Genomic DNA, 22,261 nt, shown 5'->3' with positions numbered 1-22,261 from the left:
GTAAATTACTAAGGGACCAAACTGCTAAGGTCATCGGTCCATACACTTACACACACCTATGCCCGAGGGAGGACTCGAACCTCCAGCGGGAGGGGCCGCGCAGTCCGTTACAGGACACCTTACACCGCGCTGCCACTCCGCGCGGCTCTCTCATCACTGAAAATTACTTTGTTCCATTCTGCGGTCGACGACATACACTCCTGGAAATTGAAATAAGAACACCGTGAATTCATTGTCCCAGGAAGGGGAAACTTTATTGACACATTCCTGGGGTCAGATATATCACATGATCACACTGACAGAACCACAGGCACATAGACACAGGCAACAGAGCATGCACAATGTCGGCACTAGTACAGTGTATATCCACCTTTCGCAGCAATGCAGGCTGCTATTCTCCCATGGAGACGATCGTAGAGATGAGGGATGTAGTCCTGTGGAACGGCTTGCCATGACATTTCCACCTGGCGCCTCAGTTGGAGCAGCGTTCGTGCTGGACGTGCAGACCGCGTGAGACGACGCTTCATCCAGTCCCAAACATGCTCAATGGGGGACAGATCCGGAGATCTTGCTGGCCAGGGTAGCTGACTTACACCTTCTAGAGCACGTTGGATGGCACGGGATACATGCGGACGTGCATTGTCCTGTTGGAACAGCAAGTTCCCTTGCAGGTCTAGGAATGGTAGAACGATGGGTTCGATGACGGTTTGGATGTACCATGCACTATTCAGTGTCCCCTCGACGATCACCAGAGGTGTACGGCCAGTGTAGGAGATCGCTCCCCACACCATGATGCCGGGTGTTGGCCCTGTGTGCCTCGGTCGTATGCAGTCCTGATTGTGGCGCTCACCTGCACGGCGCCAAACACGCATACGACCATCATTGGCACCAAAACAGAAGCGACTCTCATTGCTGAAGACGACACGTCTCCATTCGTCCCTCCATTCACGCCTGTCGCGACACCACTGGAGGCGGGCTGCACGATGTTGGGTTGTGAGCGGAAGACGGCCTAACGGTGTGCGGGACCGTAGCCCAGCTTCATGGAGACGGTTGCGAATGGTCCTCGCCGATACCCCAGGAGCAACAGTGTCCCTAATTTGCTGGGAAGTGGCGGTGCGGTCCCCTACGGCACTGCGTACGATCCTACGGTCTTGGCGTGCATCCGTGCGTCGGTGCGGTCCGGTCCCAGGTCGACGGGCACGTGCACCTTCCGCCGACCACAGGCGACAACATCGATGTACTGTGGAGACCTCACGCCCCACGTGTTGAGCAATTCGGCGGTACGTCCACCCGGCCTCCCGCATGCCCACTATACGGCCTCGCTCAAAGTCCGTCAACTGCACATACGGTTCACGTCCACGCTGTCGCGGCATGCTACCAGTGTTAAAGACTGCGATGGAGCTCCGTATGCCACGGCAAACTGGCTGACACTGACGGCGGCGGTGCACAAATGCTGCGCAGCTAGCGCCATTCGACGGCCAACACAGTGGTTCCTGGTGTGTCCGCTGTGCCGTGCGTGTGATCATTGCTTGTACAGCCCTCTCGCAGTGTCCGGAGCAAGTATGGTGGGTCTGACACACCGGTGTCAATGTGTTCTTTCTTCCTTTTCCAGGAGTGTATATGGAAACAGTAACTGTTCTCGGAAGAAGAGTTTGGGCAACCTGTGCACATTCGCTCAGATAGGTCAATGGCTGGGCAGCCTTTAACTATATATATGGAAACAGTAACTGTTCTTGGAAGAACAGATACTTTTGATTAGCGTGCGGCTTTTCCCTGGAATAAATGATCGGGAATCGCCTAAGTGTGCGCGAGTAATGAGTGGATGAGCAAATATCTATGAAGTATATTACAAATGTAGAATTGTGGACAGTTGGTAATGTGGGTCTCACGGGAAGCGTGCAAGGGATAAGTCCCTGCAGTCGCGCCATTCATCTGAGCCCTCGGTGGCTCAGATGAATAGAGCGTCTGCCATGTAAGCAGGAGATTCCGGGTTCGAGTCCCGGTCGGGGCACACATTTTCAGCTGTCCACATCGAGGCTGTCGGCAGCTGAGGGTTTCAGTTAATCATCAGTTGTTATGAAAATAAAATCTTCATAGTCATATGTGTAACTTAAATGTCATGCCGAAATCGCATCTTCATTCCCATAGAAGATATGTTGTTGTTGTTGTGGTCTTCAGTCCCGAGACTGGTTTGATGCAGCTCTCCATGCTACTCTATCCTGTGCAAGCTTCTTCATCTCCCAGTACCTACTGCAGCCTACATTTTCATCTCTTGGTCTCCCTCTACGATTTTTACCCTCCACGCTGCCCTCCAATACTAAATTGGTGATCCCTCGATGTCTCAGAACATGTCCTACCAACCGATCCCTTCTTCTAGTCAAGTTGTGCCAGCGCTATGAGCACTTGTTCAGTAGAAAAAGTGTGTTTCACACTATCAACGATAAAGTGCCCTTAGCTTTTGTGGTAAGCACTTTAGAGTCCATGTGTAATGGACATTTTTCTTGTTTTGGTTCTCACCTCCACCTTTCAAAATATGGAAAGCAAAGACCTTGTAGTAGAAGAGATTTATTTCGCAGTATGGAAGATGAAGAAGTGTTCAAAGATCTTAAGATATACGCAATTTGCAGTCCATGTTGACTACACTTTTTTGCTTCGAATGATAGTTCCTACCATACCCCTGAATACTGACCATTTTGCCTGGGATACCTTGGAGATGTAGATCAGCAGTGGTGTGCAACACTTACGGCCGAAAGTAACTTTTGCATGCTCTGTCACTGCCAACTATCATAGCTCGATGGATTTTGGACCACACGTAGAAGGAACTGGTGGAGTGTAAAACAAGTGGTAACTGAACGGAAGACGCAATACAACGAACAGGCACGTTTTGCACATCAGTGTAGATATGGTATGCCGGGCTGCTTCTGCAAACAGGTCTGCCCAATTCTTTCGTAAATCACTTTTCAGGTTAGCTAGTGGCCCATTTCTAAACAGTTAACAGTGAAATGTGTACCTTATTGCAGTATCACCTAAACAGAGAATAAAAATGTGAGATATCGAGCTATTAAACTTCAACGCTTGTGTAAGACAGACACTCCTGTTTCAATCTTTCAGCTTACACATTTTATATTTTGCGAATACCCTTCGTGTTCCTCGCTAGTTGAAGTGGACAAATTGTCTGATCATTGATACCAGATTTTGAATTATTTTCAAATCCCTGCTTGGCCGGTCGGTACTGTTGGGCCTTCATGGCCTTTCGGGTGGAGTTTAGTTTTGCTTTTTATGAAGTGTGCTGGCCACTCATCCGCATAAGCGAGCAGTTAAAAATATCGTAACTGCAATAACAAGATAAAAAGAACGAGGGAATTTTTTATTTTAGTAGGTACAGCTAAGCAATAGATAAGCACAAATATAATGCTAGTCATTCGATTTGATAAATACGGTGACATTTTTGGGTCGTGGACATCGAGGCACGATCAGCTTTTTTTTTCTTTTTCTATTTTAGAGTTGAATCTTTGACATTATTTGTTTTGTATGTTTGAGCGCAACAGTAGTGTGTTTAGCCGAAACTATAAAAAACCACTCCGTCTACAGGCCACAAGTGTCCCATGGGGACCATCCGACCGCCGTGTCATCCTCTGTGGAGACTGAGGATAGGAGGGGCGCGTGGTCAGCACACTGCTCTCCCGGTCGTTATGATGGCATTCTTGACCGAATCCGTTACTATCCGGTAGAGTAGCTCCTCAAATGGCACCACGAAAAATGACAACAGCGCATGGCGGCCTGGATGGTCACCCATCCAAGCGCCGACCACGCCCGACAGCGCTTATATTCGGTGATCTCACGGGAACCGCTGTATCCAGTGCGGCAAGGCCGTTGCCAGCCGAATCTTTACACGCATTTATAAATTGTCTGTTTCAGTATTGCACATCGGTCTGGGACCCTTGTTGTTGTTGTTGTCTGTTGTCTTCAGTCCTGAGACTGGTTTGATGCAGCTCTCCATGCTACTCTATCCTGTGCAAGCTGCTTCATCTCCCAGTACCTACTGCAACCTACATCCTTCTGAATCTGCTTAGTGTACTCATCTCTCGGTCTCCCTCTACGATTTTTACCCTCCACGCTGCCCTCCAATGCTAAATTTGTGATCCCTTGGTGCCTCAAAACATGTCCTACCAACCGATCCCTTCTTCTAGTCAAGTTGTGCCACAAACTTCTCTTCTCCCCAATTCTATTCAATACCTCCTCATTAGTTACGTGATCTATCCACCTTATCTTCAGTATTCTTCTGTAGCACCACATTTCGAAAGCTTCTATTCTCTTCTTGTCCAAACTAATTATCGTCCATGTTTCACTTCCATACATGGCTACACTCCAAACAAATACTTTCAGAAACGACTTCCTGATACATAAATCTATATTCGATGTTAACAAATTTCTCTTCTTCAGAAACGCTTTCCTTGCCATTGCCAGTCTACATTTTATATCCTCTCTACTTCGACCATCATCAGTTATTTTACTTCCTAAATAGCAAAACTCCTTTACTACTTTAAGTGTCTCATTTCCTAATCTAATTCCCTCAGCATCACCCGATTTAATTTGACTACATTCCATTATCCTCGTTTTGCTTTTGTTAATGTTCATCTTATATCCTCCTTTCAAGACACTGTCCATTCCGTTCAACTGCTCTTCCAAGTCCTTTGCCGTCTCTGACAGAATTACAATGTCATCGGCGAACCTCAAAGTTTTTACTTCGTCTCCATGAATTTTAATACCTACTCCAAATTTTTCTTTTGTTTCCTTTACTGCTTGCTCAATATACAGATTGAATAACATCGGGGAGAGGCTACAACCCTGTCTCACTCCTTTCCCAACCACTGCTTCCCTTTCATGCCCCTCGACTCTTATTACTGCCATCTGGTTTCTGTACAAATTATAAATAGCCTTTCGCTCCCTGTATTTTACCCCTGCCACCTTTAGAATTTGAAAAAGAGTATTCCAGTCAACCCTTATCGGATTGAATTCACAGAAGACATAAAGATTCCACAAGCGATGCTTTTCGTTACGTATTCGTTTAGCGAGTGCGAGAGAGTTACGGAGATTCAACAAACTCCACTGGTAGACGCTGCGGAAGAGGCGTTGTCCGTTACGGAGAGGCTTAGTGTAGAAATTTAGAGAGCATATGTTCGAAGAAGAGTCAGGCAACATACTTTCTCCCACATCCGTCTCGCGAAATGACCCCAGCAAGAAAATCAGAGAACTGTGAGTTCGTACCGAGGCTTAGCGGCACTAGTTCTTCCCACGCAACATTCGCGAATGGAACAGGTAGGGGGGAAATTGTAGTCGTATTAAAAGTACCCAGTACCACACATTCGTAACGTGGCTCGCAGAGTATAGATCTAAATGTCATCTGCTGAGAAGATTGGTTGGAACAGATTGGCTTTGCACACCTAAATAAGATCAGTTGCAAGAGTCATACACAAGTAATTGCGCATCAAAGGAAACGCATTTCGCGAAGGTTTGAGCAGAACGGAGACAAGACTCCTTAGAAATTACACTGTGGATTTTGTCCGAATTCTCATCACCAAACGAAGAGTGGGTAAGGGATAAACAGGGTATCAAACTTACCAGCGCGAGGTCTAATTTTGCAAAAAAAGATTTACTTGCTTCAAAGTAATCAGGCTAATTGAGATAAACTAACTGATTTGATGGAACATTGAAACATTCCCCGAATTGCTGCTGCTGTCTATGCAAACGAGGTGTCAGAAAATTCAATTCAAGGAGTACAAAAAATTGCATTTGTGTGATGTTAAAACATATTATATTTCACGCTTTCTGGAAAAAAAACCGTGAAAATAAAAAAAAATTGAAAAGGCAATCAATTGTTTTGTGAAATGATTTGTCTAAAAGTAAGAAATAAAATAGATTAGAGAAACATTTGACGCGTCTTTGAATGTAGCAATAGACATGAAAAAAAACCTGGTCTCCTCACGTCATTAACTTATGAGCATCTCAGCTACTATGATTAATGATGTGCACGGCAATAGTAACTCTGTCGGTAAAATATTTAACTACTTTACTTTCCATAACAGTAGTGTCTCAAGTGGTAAAATATTTTATCGATTGAGTTCACCTAGCAGTAGTATCTCAACGTCACACAGCAGCAGACTGCACTGTCTGCATAACCCACCAGAAAAATGTCATGTAGTGCTCTTTAAAATTCTAAGTTAGACACCGAACTTTAAATTTTTAATGGACACATAATTTGCTGTAAATGATTTCGAGCATCATTCAAAGGAGCATCAAATATTTCTCTAATCTATTTTATTTCTTACTTTTACACAAATCATTTCACAATATATTTGACCTTTTTTAAAGTGTTAGCCTTGCGTGATTCCTCGAAATGTTCGATGTAAGCCCCTGCACAGGGGCACGTGGGAGGTGCAGACACAGTATTGACCAGCCCACATGCACCTGATGGCTTCAGATGCCGCACGCGGCGCCTCACAAAGGCCAGTTGCACGGACAAGCAACAATACGCGCTGATAAGCCTTGCTATCTGATGCCAAACAGGAACAGAACCTAAGGTGGCGGTAGGGGGGAATGGGAAAGCAACAAATACCCCACTAGCACGACGTCTGGGATAGCACTTGAGATTACTTCAGGTTTTGGACCGAGATGGCAGTTGACACCCCGTTTGGGCTATAGGTTTCATTGCAACTGACACTCAACTTTGTTTTACGCGTTCTAAGTTTGGCTGTATGAATTTTCATTATCGTCGACTGGTAATGTACGAAAAACCGTTATCACTCTTTTGTTAGTCTGAGCTTCATTACCGAGCAGTTAATGAGAATAGGAGAACTTTCATAATAAAGTAGATACGTTAAGAAAACAAGACGGCATAATCCGCAAAAAATTAAACACGTAATTTTTAAGAGAATCAGCGAATAGCATATTGGTGGTATGACAGTGAAAAAACGCGTGGCACAAGTTAGAACTAACTTTAAATTTTGCTCTTGCGTAATACACCTTTTTTTAAATATATATACACTGGAACGCCAAAGAAACTGGCATGAATATTCAAATACAGAGATGTATAAACAGGGAGAATACTGCGCTACGGCCGGCAACGCCTATAAAAGACAACAAGTGTCTGTTGCAGTTGTTAGATCGATTACTGCTGCTACAATGTCTGGTTATCAAGATGTAAGTGAGTTTCAACGTGGTGTTATAGTCGGCGCAGGACCGATGGGATACAGTATCTCCGAGGTAGCGATGAAGTTAGAATTTTCCCGTACGAACATTTCACGAGTGTACCGTGAATATCAGGAATCCGGCAAAACATCCAATCTCGGACATCTCTGCGGCCGGAAAAAGATCCTGCAAGAACGGCACCAACGACGACTGAAGAAAATCGTTCAACGTGACAGAAGTGCAACCCTTCCGAAAATTGCCGCAGATTTCAATGCTGGACCATGAACAAGTCTCAGCGCGCGAACCATTGAACGAAACATCATCTATATGGACTTTCTTAGCCGGAGGCCCCCTCGTGTACACTTGATGACTGCGCGATACATAGCTTTACGCCTCGCTCGGGCCCGTCAACACCGACATTGGACTGTTGATGACTGGAAACATTTCGCCTAATCGGCCGAGTCTCGTTGCAAATTGTATCGAGTGCAGTTGGAATCATATGAGACCCCTGTTAAGTGCAGATACGACTCTGACAAGTGACACGTACGTAAGCACGTGTCTGATTGCTTGCATCCATTCAAGTCCATAGCGCATTCCGACGGACATGGACAATTCCAGCAGGACAGTGCGACACTTCAAACGTCCATAATTGCTACAGTGTAGCTCCAGGAACACTCTCATGAGTTTAAACACTTCCGCTGGCCACCAAACTCCCAAGACATGAACATTATTCAGCATATCTAGGATGCCTTGCAACGTGCTGTTCAGAAGAGATCTCTAGCCCCTCGTACTCTTAAGGATTTATGGACAGCCCTGCAGGATTCATGGTGTCAATTCCCTCCAGCACTGCTTCAGACATTAGTCGAGTCTAAGCCACGTCGTGCTCGCGAGGGCCCTACCGATATTAAGTAGGTGGACAAGTTTCTTTGGCTCTTCAGTGTAGTATTTCTGGAGGGGGGGGGGGGGGGGTTGTGAATATTTAGAGAAAGGACAGAAGTGGTAATGTGAAGAAGGAAATGTCAGACGGTCATATGCTCTATTCCGAATGGTATTCTACATAAACGATCATAAATGTTTATAGTAATTATGAAGAAGTTTTATTTTGTGTCACTGTTTCTCATTTATTTGTCAGGTTGAAAGTCTCCAACTGTCACTACTTCAGACTTTCGTCGGGTCCATGTCACGACGTGTTGCGTCACTACTGCGTGCTCGCGGGGGCCCTACACGATATGAAGCACGTGTACCAGTTTCTTAGTTTCTTGTATATATATAGTGTTGCGGCTAGTGCATTGACGTCTACACTCCGCAAGCCCCATTGTAGTGTATAACCAAGAGTACTTTGCATACCACTGTCATTTACCTCCATATTACTCCAATCACGAATTGCACACGGAAAGAACCACTGCTAGCAAGGTTCCAGATGAGACCAATCCATCTAATTTTACCTTTATAACCTCTTCGCGAGTTATTCGTAGGAGGTAGCAATATATTGGATGACTCTTCTAGGAATGTAGACCCTAGGAATTTTAGCAGCAAACCGCACCGTAACGCATAACGCCTCTCTTGTAGCATCTGCCACTGGTTTTGGATAAGCGTCTTGATAACTCTTTCTCACTTACTAAACCAACCGGCGACGAAACTCTCAACTATTCTTTGTATCTTCTCTCTATCGCATTTGGTGTTGTTGTTGTTGTGGTCTTCAGTCCTGAGACTGGTTGGATGCAGCTCTCCATGCTACTCTATCCTGTGTAAGCTGCTTCATCTCCCAGTACGTACTGCAGCCTACATCCTTCTGAATCTCTCTTGGTCTCCCTCTACGATTCTTAACCTCCATGCTCCCCTCCAATACTAAATTGGTGATCTCTTGATGCCTCAGAACATGTCCTACCAACCGATCCCTCCTTCTAGTCAAGTTGTGCCACAAATTTTTCTTCTTTACAGTTCTATTCAATACCTCCTCATTAGTTATGTGATCTACCCATCTAATCTTCAGCATTCTTCTGTAGTATCACATTTCGAAAGCTTCTATTCTCTTCTTGTCCCAACTAGTTATCGTCCATGTTTCACCTCCATACATGGCTACACTCCATACAAATACTTTCAGAAACGACTTCCTCACATTTAAATCTATACTCGATGTTAACAAATATCTCTTCTTCAGAAATGCTTTCCTTGCCATTGCCAGTCTACATTTTATATCCTCTCTACTTCGACCATCATCAGTTTATGTTGCTCCCCAAATAGCAAAACTCCTTTACTACTTTAGGAGTCTCATTTCCTAATCTAATTCCCTCAGCATCACCCGAATTAATTCGACTACATTCCATTATCCTCGTTTTGCTTTTGTTGATGTTCAACTTATGTCCTCCTTTCAAGACACTGTCCATTCCGTTCAACTGCTCTTCCAAGTCCTTTGCTGTCTCTGACAGAATTAGAGTGTCATCGGCAAACCTTAAAGTTTTTATTTCTTCTCCGTGGATTTTAATACCTACTCCGAATTTTCATTTAGTTTCCTATACTGGCTGCTCATTATACAGATTGAATAGCATCTTGGATAGGATACAACCCTGTCTCACTCCCTTCCCAACCACTGCTTCCCTTTCATGTCCATCGACTCTTATAACTGCCATCTGGTTTCTGTACAAATTGTAAATAGCTCTTTTCTCCCTGTATTTTACCCCTGTCACCTTCACAATGTGAAAGAGAGAATTCCAGTCAACATTGTCAAAAGCTTTCTCTAAGTCTACAAATGCTAGAAACGTAGGTTTGCCTTTTCTTAAGCTAGGTCGTAAGATAAGTCGTAGGGTCAATATTGCTCACGTGTTCCAATATTACTACGGAATCCAAACTGGTCTTCCCCGAGGTCGGCTTCTACCAGTTTTTCCATTCGTCTGTAAGGAATTCGTGTTAGTATTTTGCAGCCGTGACTTATTAAACTGATTGTTCGGTAATTTCACATCTGTCAACACCTGCTTTCTTTGGGATTGGAATTATTACATTCTTCTTGAAGTCTGAAGCTATTTCGCATCTCTCATACATTTTGCTCACCAGATGGTAGAGTTTTGTCACGGCTGTCTCTCCCAAAGCTGTCAGTAGTTCTAATGGAATGTTGTCTACTCCCGGGGCCTTGTTTCGACTCAGGTCTTTCAGTGCTCTGTCAAACTCTTCACGCAGTATCATATCTTCCATTTCATCTTCATCTACATCCTCTTCCATTTCCATAATATTGCCCTCAAGTACATCGTCCTTGTATAGACCCTCCATATACTCCTTCCACTTTTCTGTTTTCCCTTCTTTGCTTAGAAGTGGGTTTCCATCTGAACTCTTGATATTCATACAAGTAGTTCTCTTTTCTCCAAAGGTCTCTTTAATTTTCCTGTAGGAAGTATCTATTTTACCGCTCGTGAGATAAGCCTCTACATCATTACATTTGTCCTCTAGCCATCCCTGCTTAGCCATTTTGCACTTCCTGTAGATCTCATTTTTGAGACGTTTGTATTTCTTTTTGCCTGCTTCATTTACTGCATTTTTATATTTTCTCCTTTCATCAATTAAATTTAATATTTCTTCTGTTACCCAAGGATTTCTACTAGCCTTCATCTTTTTACCTACTTGATCCTCTGCTGCCTTCACTACTTCATCCCTCAAAGCTACCCATTCTTCTTCTACCGTATTTCTTTCCCCCATTCCTGTCAATTACTCTCTTATGTTCTCCCTGAAACTCTGTACAACCTCTGGTTCTTTTAGTTTATCCAGGTCCCATCTCCTTTAATTCCCACCTTTTTGCAGTTTCTTTAGTTTTAATCTACATGTCATAACCAATAGATTGTGGTCAGAGTCCACATCTGCCCCTGGAAATGTCTTACAATTTAAAACCTGGTTCCTAAATGTCTGTCTTGCCATTATATAATTTATCTGAAACCTGTCAGTATCTCCAGGCTTCTTCCATGTATATACCATTTGGTAAGAACCCCAAACATTTTTTCTTTTAATTTTCGGTTTTTGACAAACCTCATTTACTATTTGCAATTATGTGGCGTAATGATACAAAAAGAACAAATATCAGTCTTCCCAGTGAAATATAAAACATAGTTAATTATTTAAATCTTATTTTCACGACGATGAGTGAAACTGCAAATACTTTTGATCAGAAAAATCCGGACTTCCAAATATGATGGGAATTAACCACTAGATCTCTCGCTAGGCTGACTTACCAATACAAGAAGATTCTGGGAGTATTGTGTTGTTAGCAGAGAAGCTGTCACAACAGAATGGATCGGTCAGAAATCTGACAGAAACGTGGACTAGTCATTGAATATCGCCTGAATGACGAATCCATAGAGACACTTCTAACCTTCTAAAGCTGCCCACATCGGCTGTCGGCGTTGTGGCTGTAAAGTGTAAACGTGAAGCAACAGCCACAGCTAGACAGAGATAAGGCAGACTTCATGTACTGACGGACAGGGACCGCTAAGCATTATGGAGGGTCCACTAGAGGCCATTAAAATTGTTACACCACGAAGATGTGCTACAGACGCGAAATTTAACCGACAGGAAGAGGATGCTGTGATATGCAAATCATTAGCTTTTCAGAACATTCACACAATGTTGGCACCAGTGGCGACACCTACAACGTGCTGACACGAGGAAAGTTTCCAACCGATTTCTCATACACGAACGGCCGTTGACCAGCGTTGCTTGGTGAAACGTTGTTGTGATGCCTCGTGTAAGGAGGAGAAATGCGTACCATTACGTTTCCGGCTTTGATAAAGGTTGGATTGTAGCCTATCGCGATTGCGGTTCATCGTATCGCGACATTGCTGCTCGCGTTGGTCGAGATCCAATAACTGTTAGCAGAATATGGAATCGGTGGGTTCAGGAGGGTAATACGGAACGCCGTGCTGGATCCCAACGGCCTCGTATCACTAGCAGTCGAGATGACAGACATCTTATCCGCATGGTTGTAACGGATCGTGCAGCCACGTCTCGATTCCTGAGTCAACAGATGGGGACGTTTGGAATACGACAACCATCTGCACGAACAGTTCGACGACGTTTGCAGCAGCATGGACTATCAGCTCCGAGACCATGGCTCCGGTTACCACTGGCCTGCGATGGTGTACTTAACGACGAACGTGGGTGCACGAATGGCGAAACGTCATTTTTTCAGATGTATCCAGATTCTGTTTACAGCATCATGATGGTCGCATCCGTGTTTGGCGACATCGCAGTGAACGCACATTTGAAGCGTGTATTCGTCATCGCCATATTAGCGTATCACCCAGCGTGATGGTATGGGGTGCCATTGGTTACACGTCTCGGTCACTTCTTGTTCGCATTGACGGCACTTTGAACAGTGGATGTTATATATCAGATGTGTTACGACCCGTGGCTCTACCCTTCATTCGACCCCTGCGAATCCCTACATTTCAGCAGGATAATGCACGACCGCATGTTGCAGGTCCTATTTGGGCATTTCTGGATACAGAAAATGTTCGACTGCTGCCCTGGCCAGCACATTCTCCAGATCTCTCACCAATTGAAAACATCTGGTCAATGGGGGCCGAGCAACTGGCTCGTCACAATACGCGTCACTACTCTTGATGAACTGTGGCATCGTGTTGAAGCTACATGGAAGCTGTACCTGTACACCCCATTCAAGCTCTGTTTGACTCAATGCCCAGGCGTATCAAGGTCGTTATTACGGCCAGAGATGGTTGTTCTGGGTACTGATTTCTCAGGATCTATGCACCCAAATTGCTTGAAAATGTAATCACATGTCAGTTCTAGTGTAATGTATTTGTCCAATGAATACCCGTTTATCATCTGCATTTCTTCTTGGTGTAGCAATTTTAATGGCTAGTGGTGTATCTAACAGAAGCATCCGCGGAAAGCCTCATAGATCTACCATAATTAACTACTAGGGTCGTTTGTATGTAATTTGAACATCAGTGTTTAATAACACTCTAAAAGGATGCACCTGAAGCTACTTTTACGACTGAAGATTTCGCTCTTTTACCAATGAGATGCAATATTTTATTGGCGAAGAACTCTTCAGTCCAATCACAAGCTGGTCTGACGTTCCGTATGCTCGCATTTGGTTCATTTTGTTCAATTACTGATCTGTATTGATAGATTTCAGAGCCGGCCTCTGTGGCCGAGCGGTTCCAGGCGCTTCAGTCCGGAACCGCGACTGCTACGGCTGCAGGTTCGAATCTTGCCTCGAGCATAGATGTGTGTGATGTTCTTAGGTTAGTTAGGTTTAAGTAGTTCTAAGTTGTAGAGGACTGATGACCTCAGATGTTAAGTCCCATAGTGCTCAGAGCCAATTTAATCATTTGCAACGCTGCAGAAGTCAAGGACCATGGTAACAACACGGTCGTCGGTATTTATTGCCTTCTGGGTATACTATGTGAGAGTAGACTATGTACCGCTCACAGATTATAGCTTCTCCCTTACGTCTGTCATCAATATCACAAACACAATACTACGTGCGATACATATCGATAATTGTAATCTTCGAGGGCATACTGAAAAGCAATGCCTTCGAATTTTTTAATGTGAAAACTCTGAAAATCGTTTAAATAAAACCATCTTTATTAACATTCTGCATCTTTTCTCTTCGTGTCTACATATTTACAGTCCTCTGCCGCTAGAGGGCTCCAATTTGTAGCGTATAACATGTCGGTATGTAACGTAACTACGTCGGTGTGTGAGGAACAGCTCGATGTAATCGCTCAGCACGCTCAGAAAACGTAAGCTCGAATTCGAAGAGTTGGCGCTGCGATATCAGGAAAATCCGACGCCTGGTGTTCACAGTCATCGATCACTCCACACATGCCGACTTGCCCCCATTCGATTAGCACCTTTTTCAGAACCTCAACAACAGTTTCAAAAATTTCTCCGTGATAGTGATGAAGCGATGCAAGCAGATGTGAGATTGCGAGCCCGTCAACAAATTCAAATATCCTACAGACGTGTCGGCAGCAACTAACTGGTCTCTCCATGGGAGAAACGTGTTCGTCGCCAGGGTGACTATGTTGACATGTAAATATGTAGATATAAAGAATAAAGATTTAGAATGTTAATAAAGTTTGTTTTATTTTTAAAAAAATTAAGAGTGTTTATGTAAAAGATTCGGAGGCACTACTTTTCAGTACTCCTCGCACATTAAGCAACATAACGCCCAGTGTTCACAAATGAAATATGCTCTTTGAGGTGCGAGTAAGGAAGGAAACGTTTCCCATTTATGCAGCAGAGCCCTCGGGGACCATAGCTTTTACAGCTAGCCGAATTGTTATGTCATTACAATATCTGCTGCCCGTTATCACTACCCTCGGTAACAGCTTCACTGTTTAAGGTCAAGGCTAGTTTTTGCAAAGTATATAAAACGATTTCTGTCTACAACGAACGGAAATCCTGAGTATTACGTTATCACTTTTGTCTCTCTTTTCAAGTGTCTCATGAAATATTTCTCGTCCTCATTACCATCAGCATACTTGCCTATCACAGTAGTGTTATACAGTCCCTTTACTCCTCATCAACTTATTCTCATAAATGCAATTTCCTAAGAGGGTGCACGTATCACTAGGGCCTACTGCATTTCGGTTATGCTGCCTCATTTCTGACGTAATGTTTCCATTTCAGAAAGAACCTCGCATTCCTCTTACGCACACAAAATTCATTTTCTGCTCATACTAGTTTCATAATAAGACCATAATTCGGCCATACTAGTGAGTGTTACACATTGTATAGATTACTCCTCTCACTTGCTGTCCTCGCAATTGGAAAATCGTTTAAAACTTCTTCTTAGTGTGATGAATGTTAAATGTATCGTCTCTGTTAGGATGTGGGCAGAACTTGTTAGCTTGACATTAGCACATCTATTACATTACTATTTTTACTGCTATTTTCCTTGCCCAACAGAAGATATTAGGCTTTCCCAAACCATGTAAGTAGGGAGACAATGGGGGTGTCACTCCAAAGTATCGTTATCCAAGATGGAGGCGAAGACGTCATCTGATGAAGTCATCCAAAATGGTGGCTTTTGGCGGGAGGTTTGAATTTTGGCTGGAAGATATGCCAATTGGGCTACCTCCTCTACACTAACACCCCTTCCCTCACCTACCCCAGAAAATGGTGGGGAGGTCAAATTCCATTAGGACAATGCAATACACCACAGCTACCTCTACTACACTAAGAAAATGCCAGGTAAATAGGTCAATTGGACTAGCTTCACTAACCTAACTCATCCAACAGCCACCTCTTCCTTGGGATTGGAGGGAAATTTGAATTTTGGTGGTAAAGAAAGGCCACTTTGGCTATCTCTACTAACCTAAGAAAATGGCAGGAAAGAAAGGGCACTTGGGCTACCTCCTCTAACCTCTGTCGTCCAACCGCCACCTCTTCCTAGGAAGTGGTGGGAACAGGACTCGACCTGAGCTGGACATAAGTCTTTATTTTGCAAGCACTATTTATTTAAACAATTAGAGGCAGTACCACAATCAAGTGTAGTCGATATGGGGTCCGGAGTCCAACTGACCTAGTACACAATTCCGCCACCAGAGGGTGCTATCGTCTGTTCCATGACGTAATCCAAGATGGCGGTCTGGGATGGGGGAAAATGGTGGGAAAAAGTGTGGTTACCATGGGCTCTGGAGTCCAACTGACTTAGTACACAGTACCGCCACCAGAGGGCGTTGTCGTCCCTTCCGTGATGTAATCCAAGATGGCGGGGAAAATGGCGGGAAACAGTGTTCACCACGAGGTCTGGGCCTCGTACACAGTACCACAACCAGAGGGCGCTGTTGTCCATTCTGTGACGTAATCCAAGATGGCCGTCTAGAGGGTGGTTTTTAGAGAAATAATTTCCAGTCTATATTTATTACACTGATACAAAACACTCGCACTTTCATGCTTGGTGACGCAATCCAGTCTGCAGACCTACAGACTACTTGTAAAGAATTCACTACACTGATGTACAGACACGCAAACAACTCGTAAATTACCCAAATAACACATGTAAAACGCTCAGAAGACACACTCACTACTCGTAAACTGTCCAAATAACACATAGGATGGCCTACAGACCTGCTTTCAAAATAATGCAACAGACACGCAAACAATGCGTGCAGGCACTGCCCGCCACTCGCTGTTCACTGGATCACACAGGACGCTACCGCACATGCTCCCAGAAGTCGGGATGCTCCGGAAGCCCCTGCAAAGTGGTTCACAGGTGCCCATTCAGGTCCTGCAAGCATGAGGCAGCGACATCCAAAAATTTTCAAATGTGTGTGAAATCTTATAGAACTTAACTGCTAAGGTCATCAGTCCCTAAGCATACACACTACTTACCCTAAATTATCCTAAGAAGAAACATACACACCCATGCCCGAGGGAGGACTCGAACATCCACCGGGACCAGCCACACAGTCCATGACTGCAGCGCCTTAGACCCAGTGACATCCCTTTCATACTTGGTACCTGAGAAATTCCTCTCAAAATCCATGGTCACCTAGGCACCGTTGCTGACGCGACCTGATGGAATGCAAAGATATATTTGCACAGCGTGTTGAAGCCGCCACGAGCCACTGCCAGATACAAGCCAGCGCGAGCCCTCACTCTCACTCTGCTGCTGACAGCATGTGAAAGTTCTTCAAGTGTTATACTGACGTATTTCAAGAGGAATTTCTCAGGTATCAAGTATGAAAGGGATGTCGCCGCCTCTTGCTTGCAGGATCCGAATGAGCACCTGTGCGTCACTTCGCAGTGGCTGCTGGTGCATCCTGGGAGCATGTGTGGTAGCATCTTGTGTGGTCCAGAGGACAGGGGGCATCAGGCGGTGCCTGTGTGCATTGTTTGCATGACTTGCATTTTTTTGCAAGCAGGTCTGTAGGCAGTGCTATGCAGTATTTGGACAGTTTACGAGTAGTGAGTGTGTCCGTTGAGCATTTTACATGCATTATTTGGGTGATATATGAGTGGTTTGCATGTCTGTACATCAGTGTAGTGAATTATTTACGAGTACTTCTGTAGGTCTGCAGGCTGTGTATTTTGCCCCCAAGCACGAAAGTGCGAGTGTTTTGTATCAGTGTAATAAATATAGGCTGGAAATTAATTCTCTACAAACCCTCCTCCAGACTGCCATCTTGGGTTACATCCCAGAACGGACGACAGCGCCCTCTGGTTGCAAGACTGTGTAATAGGCCTGGACCTCATGGTGACCACACTGTTTCCTGCCATTTTGCCCCGCCATCTTAGATTACATCACAGATTGGATGACAGTGGCTTCTGTTGGCAGTACTGTGTACTAGGTCAGCTGGACTCCGAACACCATGGCTACCACACTGTTTCCCGCCATTTTCCCCCACCCCAGACCGCCATCTTGGATTATGTCATGGAACAGACGACAGCACCCTCTGGTTGTGGGACTGTGTACTAGGTCAGGCGGACTCTGGACCCCACGGCGACTACACTTGATGGTGGTGCTGCCTCTAATTGATAAATAAATAGTGCATGCAAGATAAAGACAGGCTCATGTCAAGTTGGGGGTAAGGTTGGGTTGTTTGGGGAAGGAGACCAGACAGTGAGCTCATCGGTCTCATAGGATTAAGGAAGGATTGGGAAGGAAGTCGGCCATGCCCTTTCAAAGAAACTATCCTGGCATTTGCCTGGAGCGATTTAGGGAAATCACAGAAGACCTAAATTAGAATGGCAGGACATGGGATTGAACCATCGTTCTCGCGAATGAGAGTCCAGTGTGCTAGCCACTGCGCCACCTCGCTCAGTTCATATCAAGTCCTCTTCCCACCATTTCCTAGGAAGAGGTTGTAGTCGGATGACTTAGGTTAGTGGAGGTAGCCCAAGTGCCCTTCCTTTCGTGCCATTTTCTTAGGTTAGTAGAGACAGCGCAACTGACATTTCTTTACTGCCAGAATTCAAATTTCCCTCCAATTCCTAGGAAGAGATGGCGGTCGGATGAGTTAGGTTAGTGGAGGTAGTCCAGTTGACCTATTTTCCCATCATTTTCTTAGGTTAGTAGAGGTAGCCATGGTGTGTTGCATTGTCCTGATGGAATTTGAACTTTCCGCCATTTTCTGGGGAAGGGTACGATAGGGGGTGTTAGGTTAGCGGAGGTAGCCCAATTGACCTATCTTCCCCCCAAAATTCAAACTTCCCACCAAAAGCTATCATCTTGGTTGACGTCATCAGATGACGTCATGGCCACCATATTGGATGACGTCATCGCCACGATCTTGGATAACGGTACTTTGGGGTGACGCCCCCCTTGTCCCCCTACTAACGTAGTACATTTGGCATATGCGTCAAACGTGATGTCAAAAGAGCGTTGATATTATAAATAATAAAAATTTCAAAATGACCATTAGTTAGTAAAAAGGGTAAACCGATTCATGTACAACAGACATTTTTCGTCTTAGATTTTTTAGGAATCCAGACGGGGTACCAATCAATAAGCAGCTAGCAGTTCGAAAAATTCTGAAATAGTGAGGCTTTGCCACAGCACAGCTCCCATTTTTATTGGTGGGTTCTCCAAAAATACACAACAAAACGTCCCCAATTCCGGAAGAAATTTTGAAATTAGTGTACATTATCTGGCCATCATGTAATTTTGTTAATTTGTGTAATTTCTACTTCGTTCTCATTGTTAGTAATGTCGGCATTCCGTGAAGTTATATTGCGGATATTTATCCACACATACATGGTACGTCACTCAGCAGCCACCATTTAAAAAAAAAAGATGCCAGCATCAATATTATTTGTTTTATTTTGTTCTTTTCTTTTCTACAGTGCTCGAATGCTTTTTTATTTTCGCGTTACGTATTTTATAACCATGGCTAACACTCTGACGCCAGTGGTTGCTGCGCAATCGAATGCTCTGTACGTGCTGATTGATAATCCTGCACTACAACAGATATCGTCACACATTGTCGACCCGCAGTTTCTTAGCAATTAAGTTTGGTTGTATTAACTCCTTTTCGAGTACCGAGTGAAAGGGATTCTTCTACATCTATATCCGTACACTGCACAACTCTGTTAAGTAAATGACAGAGAGCACGGCCAATACTTCGTGCCACGTAATAGGTTCTCATCTCGTTCCACTGCTCAAATTTCTCCCTGCTAGCGGGAAATCTTGCCCATCCCTACTCAAGCGATAAGTAGGAAGCACTCTGTGCGCCGGCTAACGCTGTTATTCAGGACGGATATTCGAGTTCCTGACTGAATTATGATCTGCATTTCAAATATTTCCCACGTCTTGTGTTTTAGATTTGTCTCACAGCATGTATTTTTGTGGCCTGATTTCCTTATTTTCGTAGTCTGTCGCATATTTGTAACTCAGTGTGTGCCGTTGCCTGCGTCCCACTTTTGCAACGCTTTGTGAATCGTAATTTTTCTGGACTTTTTCAGCCGCGTTAAGATATTTTGTAACTTTGGTTAAGACTGTCATAGTTGTGGATCATTTTGGAAGAATTCTATAGAATTTTAAATACACAATTGAAAAATGAAGGGAAAGTGTCACACAATAGGTCTAATCATTCTAGTCTCGATATTTAGACTGAGATACGAAATTGCCTTTCACTTGTCTCATTGTTTTACGTATCTTAAAAATACCGAGTTGCTCACTATTTCTGACTCCACGTACCACATTCTTTACGTGTTAGACCACGGGTGGTATTTATGCAGTTCAGCAGATCAAGGATAAACAATCGAGGAAAAGAGGAAGTCTGTAAATTTAGGTTTTCGGGACATGGAAGAAACCTCTCCTCAAATGCCACATCAGCTAATACGACCTTTAGTGAGGGGAAATTTACAAAAGGGAATCTGATTGTTTGAAGGTGTTCTACAGTACTACCAGTACCCGATTACACTGCCAAGCGCGACTTTGATATTACTTTGTTGTTAGGCTTTTGTTGTTGTTATAGACACCATTACCCATGACAGTACTTGTTAACAACCACAGAGATATACATTTTACAAGAAAAAGCTGAAAACGTTTTAATTCAAGGTGTCTTGCAGCCTTCAGATAGTTCATAAGCGACATGTTTATTTGTATACAAAGACAAGGCAACTCGCTTTTTATATTTCTGAATTTACCAGAGCGGTATGCAACACACATTCATCATCAGTGGTCTTGTATTTTACTTTTAAGCCCCCATAGAAGCTTTTGCAGATTTGCTATTTTTTATATGGTTGCTAGCAGATCCTAAAATTAGTATATTATCCTCATTTATAGTAATATCACAAGGGTGTTTCTAGCACATTCTCATATTCGTATACTAGCCTCATTTGTACTAATGTTGGTTGGGTTCAGCAACAGTGGTCCAGAGCGATGTTCTTCAACGGATCCCGCTTCACTGTGGCAAGTTATTCTTGCCAACAGTTAATGTGAAGAATGAGGAGGTCACGTTGCACATCACAGAATTCATTAACGTCATCGATATAGCCTAAGCGTTATGGTGTGGGAAGGCATTACGCACATTGCCCGAATACCGCTGCGTGTCTTTGCGCGAGGTACGGTTATAGCACAGTGGTAATGCAAGGTCATTATTCTGCTTCTATTCCGTCTATTTAGTGGTGCGGTAGGTCCCGACTTGGGGCTTGTGAACGACAATGCCCGCCAATATAAGATCGCAGAGTTGTCGGATACACTGGAAAGTGAAGATAGTGAACGTATGGAATGGCCTGCGTATTCCCAGGACCTAAACCCTATAGTGCTTGCCTGGGATGCTATTGGAAGACGTCCCTCTCAACGAACACCCTCTCATCGAACCGTACAAGAGCTGAAAACCGCTTTGAGAGAAGAGTGGGCCAATACACCTCAACGACTCCTCAACAGTTTGGTAGCGAGCAGATGAATAGGAAAAAGAATCCTGTAATGTTTGAATGCTCCATTAGTAGTGTAGCGCTTGACATAGTCACGTCGATTAAATATTTGGGCGTAACATTGCAGAGCGATATGAAGTGGCAGTTGTGGGGAAGGCGCATAGTCGTCTTCGGTTCATTGGTAGAATTTTGGGAAGATGTGGTTCATCTGTAAAGGAGACCGCTTATAAAACACTAATACGACCTATTCTTGAGTACTGCTCGAGCGTTTGGGATCCCTATCAAGTCGGATTGAGGGAGGACATACACTCCTGGAAATTGAAATAAGAACACAGTGAATTCATTGTCCCAGGAAGGGGAAACTTTGTTGACACATTCCTGGGGTCAGATACATCACATGATCACACTGACAGAACCACAGGCACATAGACACAGGCAACAGAGCATGCACAATGTCGGCACTAGTACAGTGTATATCCACCTTTCGCAGCAATGCAGGCTGCTATTCTCCCATGGAGACGATCGTAGAGATGTTGGATGTAGTCCTGTGGAACGGCTTGCCATGCCATTTCCACCTGGCGACTCAGTTGGACCAGCGTTCGTGCTGGACGTGCAGACCGCGTGAGACGACGCTTCATCCAGTCCCAAACATGCTCAATGGGGGACAGATCCGGAGATCTTGCTGGTCAGGGTAGTTTACTTACACCTTCTAGAGCACGTTGGGTGGCACGGGATACATGCGGACGTGCATTGTCCTGTTGGAACAGCAAGTTCCCTTGCCGGTCTAGGAATGGTAGAACTATGGGTTCGATGACGGTTTGGATGTACCGTGCACTATTCAGTGTCCCCTCGACGATCACCAGAGGTGTACGGCCAGTGTAAGAGACCGCTCCCCACACCATGATGCCGGGTGTTGGCCCTGTGTGCCTCGGTCGTAAGCAGTCCTGATTGTGGCGCTCACCTGCACGGCACCAAACACGCATACGACCATCATTGGCGCCAAGGAAGAAGCGACTCTCATCGCTGAAGACGACACGTCTCCATTCGTCCCTCCATTCACGCCTGTCGCGGCACCACTGAATGCGGGCTACACGATGTTGGGGCGTGAGCGGAAGACGGCCTAACGGTGTGCGGGACCGTAGCCCAGCTTCATGGAGACGGTTGCGAATGGTCCTCGCCGATACCCCAGGAGCAACAGTGTCCCTAATTTGTTGGGAAGTGGCGATGCGGT

General features: G+C 44.6%; 1 protein-coding gene and 1 non-coding gene across 2 annotated transcripts in view; both read left to right on the top strand.

Moving 5' to 3' along the window:
- LOC126298278 (ras and EF-hand domain-containing protein-like) overlaps positions 1 to 22,261 on the top strand; it is a 349,695-nt gene that overhangs the window by 2,087 nt on the left and 325,347 nt on the right. The window lies entirely within an intron of this gene.
- Positions 1,937 to 2,011, top strand: Trnat-ugu (transfer RNA threonine (anticodon UGU)). The gene has a single exon. It is a non-coding gene; the product is annotated as a tRNA-Thr (tRNA).

This window comes from Schistocerca gregaria, chromosome X (assembly GCF_023897955.1).
Source record: "Schistocerca gregaria isolate iqSchGreg1 chromosome X, iqSchGreg1.2, whole genome shotgun sequence".
NCBI classification, from domain to species: domain Eukaryota; kingdom Metazoa; phylum Arthropoda; class Insecta; order Orthoptera; family Acrididae; genus Schistocerca; species Schistocerca gregaria.
Note: the sequence above shows the minus strand (reverse complement) of the source record. Positions and strands in the feature narration are given on the sequence as shown.